This window comes from Schistocerca americana, chromosome 2 (assembly GCF_021461395.2).
Source record: "Schistocerca americana isolate TAMUIC-IGC-003095 chromosome 2, iqSchAmer2.1, whole genome shotgun sequence".
NCBI classification, from domain to species: Eukaryota; Metazoa; Arthropoda; class Insecta; order Orthoptera; family Acrididae; genus Schistocerca; species Schistocerca americana.
Genome location: NC_060120.1, coordinates 30423468 through 30438137, shown reverse-complemented (window position 1 = coordinate 30438137; position 14670 = coordinate 30423468). Strand labels below are relative to the sequence as shown.

The window sequence follows — 14670 nt, the reverse complement described above, 5'->3', positions numbered from 1 at the left end:
TCAACCATCGCTGTTTGTGAGCCAAAGGCTGCATGGTATATTGAAACCATTCATCCCTTCGTTGTTTGAAACTTACCAGCTAGGTCCTGTCATGAAATACGAGAAAGCAGTAGTTCTCTTCTTCCGAGTTTTGAGTGAGACTTAGCAATGCACATAGACTTTCTATGTACTCTCAGTGTCTCCCATTGCAGTTTCGCCAGCATTTCTGCTACACTCTCACCCTGACTGAACAACACTTATCAATGGCGCAGCTCATCTTTGTTCTGTGCTTTCGACTAATCCAAGTTGTTGCTGGTAAACGCCCAGCTACAATTGGTAAGTATCGGTTCAGCGGAAAGATCGAAGTAAAGGAATTACGTTCTCTGAGTTATTCTGTTTAAGTCTACCATCTGCCTGCCATGTAACATGGTACATCAACCTTACATCACTGCTTACTGATTTTTGACTGAACTGATTCCAGTTACGAGTGGGCCAGCACACTCCACAGTATTTTCTCTTAGGGCCCCCTACCAGTCTCCGACAAGTACCGTTCGCCTACAGACCTTCCTTCAGTGTCAAAATTTTGCTAATTGTTTGACCTCACGATATATAACTGAAAAGCCTCAGAGCTACAAATGTTAGGTTTATAAACTTCTAGAATAATAACAGTATTATACTTTCCTTAACGCTATGAATCATTACAATCTAAAAATTTTAATCAAAAATTTTCACAAAATTGTCCTTCGTATTATAATAACGAATAGGAGAAGAAATTGGCAAAAAATCAATTGTTTGAAAGTAGTGGTTTCACTTTGGAACCAATGAGACTTACACTTTTCAACAACTATCATTTCATGAGAGATATCTGACAGATTCGCATTTTTTCTAGACACAATCCCACAGCTTTAAACTTCCACGAGCTCTTTAATGCCTACAAGTTATAGTCCTAAATAACAAGCAAAAATATACCTGAATTTTAACGAATTTATGTGAGAAAAATACTGCTCCAGTACTTTCATTTAGAAACTACTCATAAAAGCAGCCGTACAAACTGAAATTTACGCTCCGATAACTTTAGATACACTTAACGTTCATTGCCAATTATGTCAAAATGATCAGCATAAAATGTGAATGTCTTACAATCATGTAGCACAGTCTCTGTGCCGACTGTTGGTTTGAGCCCTATAAATGGCTGCTACAATGAACTATTTGTATATGAAACTTCCTGGCAGATTAAAACTGTGTGCCCGACCGAGACTCGAACTCGGGACCTTTGCCTTTCGCGGGCAAGTGCTCTACCATCTGAGCTACCGAAGCACGACTCACGCCCGGTACTCACAGCTTCACTCCTGCCAGTAACTCGTCTCCTACCTTCCAAACTTTACAGAAGCTCTCCTGCGAACCTTGCAGGAGTAAAGCTGTGAGTACCGGGCGTGAGTCGTGCTTCGGTAGCTCAGATGGTAGAGCACTTGCCCGCGAAAGGCAAAGGTCCCGAGTTCGAGTCTCGGTCGGGCACACAGTTTTAATCTGCCAGGAAGTTTCATATCAGCGCACAGTCCGCTGCAGAGTGAAACTCTCATTCTATATTTGTATATGTTCCTCAGTGTATCACTATATGTCTGTTTTGCAATAGCATCGGTGATTTCGCGAGAAAGGCACTGGTACTTCAAAAATTAATAAACCACTTGTATTGAAAGGGTTAAGAACGCTGAGTCCCAGATTCATTTGTGAGAATGCGTTTGGTTTTGGCTTTGCAGACAGACAACCAGTGCAACCATGTGCGAGACAAGTCGACTTTGAAGGTATTCATGGCCGCTTGGGTTCCTATATGTACTTCCTTCTGGATCTCAGAAGAAAGGAGGGAGCTGGTTTTCCATGAAACTGGTGCTAGTCGTATTGATTCTTACAAAGGATAGCCAAAGTACTATGACTTCGTAATACAAGTTCTACACTTCTTCAGATTCACTTTCGAAGTTTTGTTAGACTTTAAAGTCCCCACGTAGCAGTCCATTAGAGGCACCAAAACATATGGCGGGGCCCGCTGAGAAAGTTGATTATCGTGCGGTAATTAACTTTCTTCATTTGAGGAGGAAGATGCAACAATCCTGTTGAATTCTTGAAATTCATAGCAACAATACACCGGCACGGCACAGTGGTTAGGTTGGGCAGATGCTTGCAGTGTCAATGTCTAAGAACGAAGCTGTTGATCATCTCTGAAGTACCATGATTAGAAATCGGAGGCCCTAGGCCTTTAAAGATGTATCACAAGCAAGCGAAACTGGAAAATAAATTTTAGTCACTTTTCCAAAACATGCACGACGTTTGGAACGTCAGGGAGGTCGCCGTCTGCTGGGTTCCTACACTGCTCTCATCCTTTCAAAAAGGCCGACGAACGGTGTCGGCAGCTGTCTCGCCAATCCAGAGGACGACTTTAACCTCCTAATCACCGTGGGCGAATGATAGGCGTTATGATCCTGACCTCCGAGACAAGGAGCAAAGCAAGTAGAGGAAACAAGTGGATTCACCTTCGCCGAAAAAGGCGAAAACCGACCATCATCGGGCAAAGTGATACAGATTATCTTTTGGAGCTATATTATTGTGCTTAATGGTTATACTCTGAAGGATGTGTGTGTGTGTGTGTGTGTGTGAGCATGTGTGTGTGTGTGTGTGTGTGTGTGTGTGTGTGTGTGGGGGGGGGGGGGGGGGAGACAAACTATAACATAAGCGTATTACGGAAATACGATGAGAGAAAGCTGTATAAGGGGGTGTTTCCTCTTCACGGTAACGACCCCACTTATACCTCAAGGAACAGTCAAATTATGTTTCTGTGGGCTACGAAATTTTGCCTATTCTCCCGTACGCTATTGACATGCGCCAGGCGACTTGTCCCTCGTTTGTCCGATGAAGAAACAATTGCGTGACAGACGTTTCCAGAATGACGACGGCATGATTTTAGAGGTGCAACGTTTCCTGAACAAGCAGAAGACGGACTTTTACAACCAAAGTCTACGTGAAGTCTTCCATTCTTGGGAGAAATGTGTCTCATTTAAGTGCAAATGTGCAGAGAAGGAGTAATACCAAAACAAAATTTAATGTTCGCAGCTTTATTTATTTATTTATTTATGTATTCGAGATGTTAGATTTTTTGTGTTTTGTGTGCTTTACTCTTGGAAATAACTGTTCACAAACGTGTGCGCTTCCAAAGAAAGATAACATATGTAACAGATGACTATACAACAACAGCTATTTGTATCTGGGCCGGTATGATTCGTGAATTCCAACGAAGAGACATGGTCAAATTTTGATTCTACTTGGATGTTAGATTGCTACTAGATGCTTTCCAACTGAAAATATTCTGGTAACTTATCTATATCATTTGTAAATCTTGTCTCATGAATACAGAAATTTTCATTATTTTTCGAAAATCCTGAAATCGACTTTCAAATACTTGCATCAAATCTATAAGTATGGATGTGTATTCCATCCCATATTTAGGACTGTTTCAATATAACTTTACATGAACGAAATATAATGGACTTTTTTCTTATCGTGTGACACATTCTCACTTCTTCGGCCGCATCGATACTCTCTTTGGGCCACAGGCGACCCGTGGGTTAGACACACCTGTTTTAAACGAAGTCGTGAGTTAGGATGTTACGTTGATATTCGTATTGTTAACCAACTCAACTTCAGTTCCAGCAATCAGTTCCGTGAACATGACGCTAATAACGGCTCGTGAAAGGTCCAGTTCGAAGAGATTTTGTCGGACCGGAAATTTCACACTATGTGCAAAGTACTGGAGAAGGACTAAGAGCGAAATTATAGAAACAGAAATTTTATTAGAACCTAACCTTTTGCCCACCGAGTTCAATTAGACGAAGTTCTGTATTCAGTCTTTGCTATGAGTTTTATTTGTTGGTATTCACACCACACCACACACCTGTCTACTACTATCCAGAGAGACGGCAATGCCATCTGCTTCCACCAACCGTCTAAACTGTTCATTTGTTAGGTTGGGTTGGCTGTTGAATGCATTTTTCAACAGGTGCGACCTGTTCCCGTGAGCTGGTCCACGGAAATGCATGCATGTTTCATCAGCCTGCTCGGAACAGTGCTCGTACGCTCTTCCTCGTGCGGGACTATGACAGCGCAGTTATGCCAAATGAGAGCTTGCCTGTGACACTGCACGCTGAAATTACTTCTAACGAAATTTTAGGTTTAAAACCTTCAACGCCCCTTCATCAATTTTAAGCCAGCTGACGCATTAAGAACGAAGAAATGCAGCCAGAAGGCCTTAATTTCTTTCTGTGAGTACCTTTCCCACAGTGAAAGAACGGCAAGAATAAAACCCCCTTTGCAAATGTTGCTCGTTCAGAGCTAAAGCTTGTGCCCTCTCACTATTAAGAAGCTAGTAAGTTTTGTTATGTATGATTTATTACAAATTATACTCCATACTTACATTTCTTGGAAAGCCAAGTTTTCAAGATACCAAGTGACTGCCTGACAAAACACGCCCATTTAAACTAGTTGCCTACAAAGAAAACAATGACAGCTACGGTTGCACAAATCATTTACTTTTGCCGTAACTTAAGGAGATGTCAGTACAACCTCCTTATTTGTTACCTTAATCGAAGCTATATAGAAATACCGTGGGTGTTACTGCTGTGTGGTATTACCCTTGCTCAAGAAAGATACGTTATGCTGCACGACGTTAGCCATCACATTACTGTAAATATACAGTCCATACAATAAAACAACCCGTCAGTTTGTAATCAGGAGACGCCGTTCTTCCTACGAAGAAAATAATAACCGGCTTTACTGACGAAAATGCAGTGAACTTTCACGTCGAGTTGCTAGCATCTGGAATGTGATGTAATAAATGAGTTCTGCGTTCCGGGAAGATTGTTTATGAAGATACCCATCAGCCAGACTAGTACAAAATCATGGTTTATCTGTTCTACGTGCTTGTTTTCATTTTTATTCCGTTACAAGGAATAGAGCAGGCTATTTGTGATCTAGCTGTCGCGTTTCTTTGCAGGCAGTTATCAGGCGAACTAACAAAGTCAGCAGCTCCCAAGTGGGAGTTAATGGGGGCGGGGGTTGTCCATGAGCGTCTGCGGAAGTTCTTTCTAGGAGGATGGGGGTTAATATCCTAAAATAATCGTTTTTGTATAGGTTAAATGAGTTCGTTAAATTTCGATATTGCCATGCCATAAGAAATTCTGCAGATGACTACAAAGCAGATCCCAAACAATTCACCCACTCAGCATATGAATAAAAACCCTGTACCCAGATTCCAAGGGGGAGTGGCAAGTACCCCCTCTTCCCGCCCGAGCCACCCTTCCCTCAAGAGTAGGGGATTACCACTTCCGGCATTCGTCTCACAAGCAAGGGAAACTATGTTCGGGAAAATATAAACCGCTGTACTTTCGGAATAAAAAGTTATTTGTAGCAGGCCAACCGCGAACTAAAACCGCAAATGTTCCTCTGCACATTACTCTTTCCTCATCTGCAAATGTGATCGAGAAAGTGTAATCTACTGTCTTCCCGGATCTACTGTCTTATTTTCTCTCTGCTGACGCTGACGCACTGCACGAAGGTCGCACTTAAATCGCCGACCAGTTTTTAGGACTGTACATTTTGAACTTATTTCACAATAATTACTAGCACTTAAATATTGGATAAACAGCTAAAAGTTGAAAAGCGCCTTGGAGCAGGTTCCGGATCGAAAACCATTTTTTAAAAGCGTTGCTAAAAGATGAAAAATATTTCCCAAAGCTTGAATCGAGGCAAGCACTCAACAAAGACTCAAATCTTCAACGTTTTACTGCGCTAACTGCTTTTAGAACTCATTAAAATCTTTTTTTAAAAATGAAACCGCTATTCGACTGTATTACTTTCTGTACCATGCCATTATCAAGTACAATGCTGAAAGTTTTTAGGTCATTAACATTTCATATCTGTTAACGCAGTCCAAAGAGAAAACCCTCTAAGACTGAAGTCAGACTTTGCTAGCCGTATTTCATAAAAAGAACTGAAGCTGTACAAACACTATTGCGATGTTAACTTCCTATAAATGGACGATTTATCGCTCTCAAAAGTGGAAACTCAAGTTTTTAAAAAGACTAATGACAACGTTCGCTTCATTCCTTTTTGCGAGAAATGAAATAAGTTCGGGAGTTATGTGGGCATATGCCTCTGAAGAATATTTGACCGTAGTTGAAGCTTCTGTGCAGTTTAAGCAAACAATTTTATAATTTTCATAGTATCCGATTTAGATCCTGCGTTAACTGAACAGGCTAAATGCCATTTCACTTTAGAGTACAGTGAAACGTTTTAGTACTAACATCAGTAACAATGTGTGCCGATAAGCGAGGTAATACTGTTACTGTCGAAGGACTATTACTGGAGAAATCCGAAAGTTTAATATAAAGAACTCTTTGGATGTTTTCGTCGACAGTGAGCGCGTGAATAATTTAAATTCTAACTATCAACTTGGCGGCCAGTTCGACAAGTTACCATTATCAAGATTGAATTGACTTATTTCTTACGTTTAATTCCAAATCATTCAGCTGTTATCTGGTGCATTACTTCATGTCAACTTCATAAAGTAGTGCTGCACGTTAAATTAACTTATTAGGGTACTGACGCACAGAAGTAGTAAGTAACAGTACTCATACCAGTAATCACCAAATTTGTTTTTTATCTGGCAACACTGCAAAAAACTGAAGGCTATAACGCGTGGGAAAGTTTACACACGCGGTTTGCTGTGCTGATAAATGTTTACAGCACTGCAAGTAGAGCAGCAACAGAAATGGAGGAAGCAAAAATGCAGTCCAAGGTAACAGACTGACGCTGAAGATGCTTCATAGAACACAGGGACGAAACGTGTTCGGCAAAGCACAAATTTACACACTTGCACACAGCCGTATCCTGTAAATAATAAATATTGGTCAGTCTATATTACTGGTGCCGTACAATGCGAGAGATAAGAAAACCATAAATCGTGTGATGTCCCGTAATAAGCTGCCAGACTGATTTTCAGCGGCGGTTATTGCACAGAAGTTCTTTTACAACGTGTCACAGCGCGAAATTTAACGGAGCTGCGAACTCCTGTTCCACACAAATACAGTATCCGTGACTTTCTCAGCAGAGCCACAACAAATAGTTTCACTGTTTCATTCACTGATCCCACTTTTTTATCGGAGTAATAGGAACATTACAAACAAACGCGCAGTCTGAGCGGTGAACAGTGAAACTTAATACGAAGCAAACTGTTTTATGGAAACGAATTCGAATCTCCCAGACAAAGTCGCAGAAATGTTGTTCATTTGCATGACAGTTGTCGCTGAATATTAATATATTGCGTCGTACAGCCTCTAAGAATAAATATCTACTCTTTAGATTTGATAACATGCTGAAATGGTCCAGGAATTTCGTGTAAAACTTCATGACAAACGTGGAAGGTATACAGATATACGCAAATTTAGGCAAATCTGAAATGTCATATAGAAAAATCAGGGAATTTACCAAAGCGTACGAAAGGTATGGAAATTGATCTATATGACTCAAAGTGCGAAAAGGTTAACACAATAACCTCGACTTTTCAAAAAATGGACCCTGCATCAGAAAAGTAAATACCTGAAAGAAGGCGTTTCAGTAGAAAATTATAAATCTAGGGAGTTAGTTATGCAGTGCTTAGACAGCGTAGGAGAATAATGAACACAAGCCAGCAATGACAATTTATTCATCTACACCAGTTTTTCCCTTGTCGATCTATCACGCCGAACACGCGAACAGCCATGAAAACCTCCGATTGATTTCGCTGGTATTGTGGGCGACTTTATTACTATGCTAAGTTTTTGAACTTAATGAAATTGCTTTCGAAATTCCTCATCTGCCAAAGACGTGTACAGTTCAGGGAACATGCCAGGCATTTTATAAATTTTTTTTTGGCGTGAATGTCGTGATTCACAGGAAGCACAAACGGGTACGGTGTTTGGATTGGTGGATAGTAAAGCTGTTCCTCTCTGAATATCAGCTTTGCGTATGCAGTATCACACACGAAAGTTACTTGATACATTTCAGTTTCATTTACGTTTTGCAAGTAGAAAGAACCTTACAATTGAATACACCTTTCAAATGCTTAGACTTTCCTGGCAATATTTGTTACATTTATGAACCCTGGAGTTACTAAAGCGAAAAATAAACCTGCTGACATAAGAGACTGGGACAAGATTTGGGCTCCTCACATGTTCTAAATCTTTTTCGTCATTTCTTTATTTCCTGTTTGAGATATAATGGGGGTATTTGCTAGTTCGATGAACTGAAGAGAACCGTCGAACCATAAATGAACTACTGTGCCATGAAAGTTTCATTAACACAACGTCGCGAAGGAGTAGTCAGCTTTGAGATACTGTAAAAAAAGAGAACGTGGCTAGGCTGTCACCGTTGGGCAGTAAGGTAAAGCGATCCTCAACGCTAAGGCTGGTTTGAGCACCAATGCGCTAATCCAGCTGACCAGCAAGTTGATTTTGCACTGCTCCCAGTGTACCGAGAACCACTGCGACCACTTTGAATGGTTTACGCCAGTCTCACTGTAGTTCGCTTTTCAAGTCCTTGCATCTTAAGTTTCTCGAGCTGTCTCGTCGATTCTGCTAGGACCTGGGATGAGAATGTTAATGAGCTGCACTTCCTTTTCCTCCACTCTTTTGTTGTCCCAGCATTCGATGCGTCTGAAGTCTCAAGTCCCACAGTAACTTGGCATGTTCGTTTGCTACAGCTTTTGTTGGCTTGTGATCCCATCAGTTATTTGCCACTGGCGGATGACAATTTCGACAAATTCCAGCGGGTCATTTATTTCACAGGTCTGTGCCTCTGCTTACAATCTACATCCATACTCCGCAAGCCACCTGACTGTGTAGCGGAGGGTACCTTGAGTACCTCTATCGGTTCTCCCTTCTGTTCTAGTCTCGTACTGTTCGTGGAAAGAAAGATTGTCAGTATGCCTCTGTGTGGCCTCTAATCTCTCTGATTTTATCCTCATTGTCTCTTCGCGAGATATACGTAGGAGGGAGCAATATACTGCTTGACTCCTCGGTGAATGTGTGTTCTCGAAACTTCAACAAAAGCCCGTACCGAGCTACTGAGAGTCTCTTGGAGAGTCTTCCACTGGAGTTTATCATCTCCGTAACGCTTTCGCGATTACTAAATGATCTTTTAACTAAGCGTGCTGCTCTCCTTTGGATTTTCTCTATCTCTTCTATTAACCCTATCTGTTACGGCTCCCACACCGGTGATCAGTAGCGATCTTTTTCCAACCTTACCTTCTTTTCAGAGAGTGCATTTTGGATAGTCTTGAGTTCTCGATTCTGGCTACCATGGCGTTACTCTTGATTGTTTGTTCCTGCGCAGCGGAAACCAGTCTAATTTCCTGCTTTATGGCTTTGTTAGTTAACACCCGATCTTTTCCTTTCCTATTTTGCGTTTATCTTGTCCATAAAGTGCTCATGAAATGCTTTATTCCTCGAGCTGTTGGTTCAGCACTGGAATGCAGCTTTCCAGTACTGGTTCTTTGTTAGCTGTTCTTTGAGAAGCTTCGTGTCGCTAGTCTGAATTAGAGAAGATACTTGGTTGTCTTTTACACAGTGTGCTAATGCATGCTTCTGTTTCTCCACTGCCTGCCTCAATTGCGACAGTCCTACACCTACTTACAAAATTTATATACATATTGAATATGGTAATCCATAATTAGAGAAGGAAAGGGAAATACTGAAAACGATGAAAGCGGTCAGCTTTTACACGTGATACCATGAGCAAGGCAAGAATTAGGTAACTAGTATGGCGAATAAGACATCATGTAAAGACGCGTATTCTAACTTTCAAAATAATGAGGCATGGAAAGAAGATTTTGAAACGCAACAGCTACGACTTAAAAAATATTAAAAGTGAACATATCAGACTACATTGGGACAATAGGGGTTTTTAGCGGGTAAGTAATTGTAACAGTGCTCAAGGTAAACAAAAAATGCCACGAATCTGGTAACCAGCTGCATCATATATTCCAACCTCGTGTAATGCTACATTTCATTGTTATCCGTGGACTTCACCATGTTGTAAAATTATCACCTTGCAATCTATCTTCGGCTACGCTGCAGAACTAGTACACAACATTTCAACTATTCTATTAACTGTGACTTCGTTGAACTGTGCAGAACAGTGACTTATACTAAAGTATAACAAATTTTATTGAAGCTATACTTTCATGTGGCATCTGATGATAAATGTCCCTTCTGAATTTCGCAGTGGTCGAAACTAGAAGAAAGTAAGTTTAGGCACATTAAGGAGTGACATCATTTGTAGCACGCTGTCAGTTTAGACCAATAAACCACCCACGCCCCATTCTTTAAGGAATCTAACTACCGTGAACAAGACAGCTGCAAACCTGTGATTATATCACAGATGAGCTATTGTATTAAATATTTGATGTGTAGCATGTAACCGAGAAGAAAAAATTAGAAAAGGTTTTAAATTACCTTGGGTGTTACTAAACCGCTTCAGCTGTAATTAGTACTTTATTATTGGATCACTACTAGTTTCGTGGCACTAAAAGGCACATCTTCACGTGACCAACTGTATAACAATATAGACGGAGTAACAACCCTGAGACATACGCTGGTATGGTAAATTAAGATTTTAAAAAGAGAATTTAAAAAATATTAAAAACTTTTACAGGAGTATCAAAATTTTAGTGGTGACATGACACAAACATTAGCGAGAAAGTTCGGAACCTTTTTTACCCAACATTCGTCGTCCGTCAGAATAAAACCCATAAAAGGCAGTATGTCATAGAATAAAACAGCCGGACTCCAGGATAGTGGATGGGTCAAACACGTCATACCATAGGGATCCATCAGTAAGGAGAAAATAAATGAAAACTATTAAGCCCTAATTTTGAGCCAGAATGAAAAGCCAAGAAGTAGTTGCCACAAAATGGAGGGATTTTCTACCTGGACCAAATCCATCAGGTAAATAGCTATCGACGGGAAAAGCAGAACCTGAAAACCGCACTTACCGCTTCTCCGATCTATACGGAATCGCGAACAGCTATTTACTTGACGCATCTGGTCCAGGTAGAGCATCCCTCCTTTTTTGTCGCAACCACTTTTTTTCATTCTGGCGCAAAATTAGGTCTTAATAGTTTTCATTTATTTTCTCCTTACCAAGGGATCACTATGGTATTATTGTTTAGGGCCATCCACTATATTGGAATCTGGCTGTTTTATTCTATGACATACCGCCTTTTGCGGTGTTTTGTTCTGACGGACAGAGAATGTTGGGTAAAAAGGTTCCGACATTTTCCGTTCTAATGTTTTAGTTATACGAGTTCTAGCATTTTGATGCCCTCATGCCACAGTTTAATATTATTTTAAATCTTAAAATAATTTACTTTACAAGTGTATCCCTCAGGAAATTTTATTCCTTCTGGATTTATCGTTAGAGAGATGTTCACCAGAAGATATGACTTAGTGTCATGAAACCAGTAGCGATCCAATAATAAAGGGCAAAATATAGCTGAAAATTAATACCGAAGATTACCTCATAGCTGTGGCTGCGCTACCTACAAGGTTGTTGAAGGTCGTTGACCGCTTTCATTTTCAAATATTGAATGAATATAGTCTGGGTATTTTCTAAGCGCCGTAAGTGTCTCGGGACTTGTAAACAGGGTGTAAACGTATGTCTTACTGTATTAAACTTTTTACGTAAAATTAAACCCACGAATAGATTTGACAGCGTTTTTAATTTTTATATTCGGTCGATAGTTTGACAATGAAATTGAAGTTTTTGTTGCTCCTGGGCGACGTTAGCTAGTCACCCTGCAACTGAGAGCGGGTGCTATGAACCAGATTAGCAATACAGTAACACAGATTACTTTAATAAAACTCTGCTTTGTAGTTTCAAGGGAGTGGCCATTCTCAAGTGTGCAAGTGAATGTGATCATCATCTTGTGTAAAACAGAAATGACCACGATCTCTGAGCAAGTACCCGCAAAACACGTAAACAAGTTAACTGTTGAGCCAAAACAATGTACTCGTGCTTTGTGCATACTTGTTCGAAGATCGTTCCCATTGACGACCATGCCACGCGTACCATGCGATGTCCGAGTTGTTATGCGGACAGTATATCGTGGCAGTCGACCGCGACCGTAAACAAACCAGAACTTTGGCTACCCGAGGGGAGTGGAGCTGTGCGGGGGAATCAGCACCGCCTCCCTGTCGAAGGGCTGCCATCCTACGTCGCGTTCTGTGCTTCCACGAAAGCGAAAGTGACATAACGGTCAAAAAGCTCACTGATTTATTATGCGTTGAAAGTCTAATTCGAATCCCTTTACGCACCAGGATTAGTCTCTTCACTCAATTCAAAATCAGAGAGAGAGAGAGAGAGAGAGAGAGAGAGAGAGAGAGGGGGAGAGAGAGGGGGAGAGAGAAGGAATAAAGAACCCAAAACGCAAAGCAAATTAGAGAACAAAACATTTGGTAGTGGTTACAGCGCAATTGTTTGCTTCGGTTGGTAGTGGTAGTTCAGGCCTGAACTCTACCGGTATCTTAAGCATCCTTAGTTCAAAACACTCCCCACCTAAACAGCCACGATACAGTTTACGAGGATGAAGTGCGAGAATGACCATTCCCTCAGAACTAGCTGTTAGGGCTTAATAAAAAAATTATGTAAACTAATAACATTATGGAATCGATGGGATTCCAATTCGATTTTACAGAGAGTACGCTACTGTAATGGCTCCTTACTTAGCTTGCGTTTATCGCGAATCTCTTGCCCAACGTGAAGTCCCGAGCGACTGGAAAAAAGCGCAGATGACGCCTGTATATAAGAAGGATAGAAGGACGGATCCTCAAAATTACAGACCAATATCCTTAACATTTTTGTTTCAGGATTCTCGAACATATTCTCAGTTCGAATATAATGAATTTCCTTGAGACAGAGTAGATGCTGTGCATGCATCAGCACTTTAGAAAGCATCGCTTCTGCGAAACGCAACTCACCCTTTTTTCACACGATATCTTGCGAATCATGGATGAAGGGTATCAGACGGATGCCATATTCCTTGCCTTCCGGAAAGCGTTTGGCCATGTGCCCTACTGCAGACTCCTAACTAAGGTACGAGCATATGGGATTGGTTCGCAAATATGCGAGTGGCTCGAAGACGTGTTAAGTAATAGAACCCAGTACGTTGTCCTCGATGGTGAGTGTTCATCGGAGGTGAGGGTATCATCTGGAGTGCCCCAGGGAAGTGTGATAAGTCCGCTGTTGTTTTCTATCTACATAAATAATCTTTTGGATAGGGTGGATAGCAATGTGCGGCTGTTTGCTGATGATGCTGTGGCGTACAGGAAGGTGTCGTCGTTGAGTGACTGTAGCAGGATACAAGATGACTTTGACAGGATTTGTGATTGGTGTAAAGAATGGCAGCTAACTCTAAATATAGATAAATGTACATTAATGCAGATGAATAGGAAAAAGAATCCTGTAATGTTTGAATACTCCAGCAGTAGTGTACCGCTTGACACAGTTCACGTCGATTAAATATTTGGGCGTAACATTGCAGAGCGATATGAAGTGGGACAAGCATGTAATGGCAGTTGTGAAGAAGGCGGATAGTCGTCTTCGGTTCATTGGTAGAATTTTGAGAAGATGTGGTTCATCTGTAAAGGAGACCGCTTATAAAACACTAATACGTCCTATTCTTGAATACTGCTCAAGCGTTTGGGATCCCTATCAGGTCGGATTGAGGGAGGACATAGAAGCAATTCAGAGGCGGGAAGCTAGATTTGTTACTGGTAGGTTTGATCATCACGCGAGTGCTACGGAAATGCTTCAGGAACTCGGGTGGGAGTCTCTGGAGGATAGGAGGTGTTCTTTTCGTTACTCGCTACGGAGGAAATTTAGAGAACCAGCATTTGAGGGTGACTGCAGTAAAAATTTACTGCCGCCAAGTTATATTTCGCGGAAAGACCACAAAGATAAGAGAGATTAGGGCTCGTACAGAGGCATATACACAGTCATTTTTTCCCTCGTTGTGTATGGGAGTGGAACAGGGAGAGAAGTTGCTAGTTGTGGTACGAGATACCCTCCTTCACGCACCTTATGGTGGATTGAGGAGTATGTATGTAGATGTCACACTTCAAATTTAGCGAGCGTCTAGTGCCAACCCAGAGGGAGTCAAAGTTTAGAAATGGTGGAGTAATAAAGAAATATTCCTCAAAACGAAAACTGGCGTTACCTGTTTCTGTGCAAAAGCAACCAGCAAGCGCAGAATGGTCAGCAAGTGCAGCGGCTTTCTGTCGACAGGGAAGGTGCAGAGCCCAGTGGAATCGCACCCGTCTGTGTAGCTAGACTGCGGCCGCTGTCGGTCGGCGTTCCGTATTATACTGTCCCTGGCTGCGACTGTGTTGTCCCGCGTTGCCGCCGAGAAGAGCCCGGGGGGCGGGCCAGCTCGTCACGGACCCCCACCACCAGTCAGCCGCGCGACGTCACTCTGCCTGCCTGCAAGGCCAGCCCACAGCATAGCACGGGCGCGCCGAGCTCCCGCGAAACCGCAGTGACGCACGCGGCGAGATCAGCCCCCATCCCGCATATCAAAGCTTCTCCCCCCACTCCGCTGCTCGTGCCCTTCCG

General features: G+C 41.8%; 1 protein-coding gene across 2 annotated transcripts in view; it reads right to left on the bottom strand.

The window, feature by feature from the left end:
• Positions 1-14454, bottom strand: part of LOC124594950 (leukocyte elastase inhibitor-like) — a 57044-nt gene extending 42590 nt beyond the window's left edge. Inside the window, exon 1 of one of the 2 annotated variants that reach the window (XM_047133460.1) lies at positions 14373-14454. The gene's annotated coding sequence lies outside the window, so the exon portion shown is untranslated. Of the gene's footprint in view, positions 1-14275 lie in introns of both variants that reach the window. The other variant, XM_047133458.1, reaches the window with a different exon arrangement.
• Between the last annotated feature and the right edge of the window lie 216 nt (positions 14455-14670).